At 36.4% G+C, this 621-nt stretch overlaps 1 protein-coding gene across 1 annotated transcript in view; it reads left to right on the forward strand.

Moving 5' to 3' along the window:
• Window positions 1-621, forward strand: part of LOC119582030 (transmembrane protein 69-like) — a 10852-nt gene that overhangs the window by 3526 nt on the left and 6705 nt on the right. The gene's annotated exons all lie outside the window — the stretch shown is intronic.

Here is a 621-nt window from a genome sequence, read left to right on the forward strand (position 1 = left end):
AAATTTTTTGAAATAATTTTAACATAACCTTGGTATCATTATTTCTCGCTTGATTTAGTTTTTTTTTCACTCCTTTTTAAAGTAGCTCTCTCTCCTTATAATGATTGGCGTATTGTGGTCTGTGCTCATTTTATTATCGTTCTCTTATTTTTACCATGTAAAATTTTGGTCTTCACTTTTTTTTAAACATTATGCTATCGAGAGCTAAATTGCTTCGTCTTTTTAGGGGCGCACAAGTTTAAGGCCCGACTGGTAAGGGGTTTTGGTGGTTTTTTATACCCTGAGTATTGGATATGTTTGTATTTTCCCAAGATTTCGTGCCACCCTTTCATGATGGCAGACACATCCATGAAATTTCTTTATGAAAAAAACACCCCCCTTTAAATTACTTAGAAAAACACAATGCAAAACCTAAATTACCAAAAGGGGAACATTTTAAAACCTTCGGGTTCCCATCCTCAGGTCAAAGGGGGTCGGGGGAGAGGGGCATAAAAAGGAAAAGGAGGGGCACGCAGTAAACCGGACAGATAGGATTTTTGTACCAATTCTTTAGCGTTTTTTTAAAGCTTTTCTTTAAGGCACTTTATGCTTTTTAACACTACTTCATTCTAGTTCGCGGTC

The sequence above is a fragment of the Penaeus monodon genome, chromosome 15 (assembly GCF_015228065.2).
Source record: "Penaeus monodon isolate SGIC_2016 chromosome 15, NSTDA_Pmon_1, whole genome shotgun sequence".
Classification (NCBI taxonomy): domain Eukaryota; kingdom Metazoa; phylum Arthropoda; class Malacostraca; order Decapoda; family Penaeidae; genus Penaeus; species Penaeus monodon.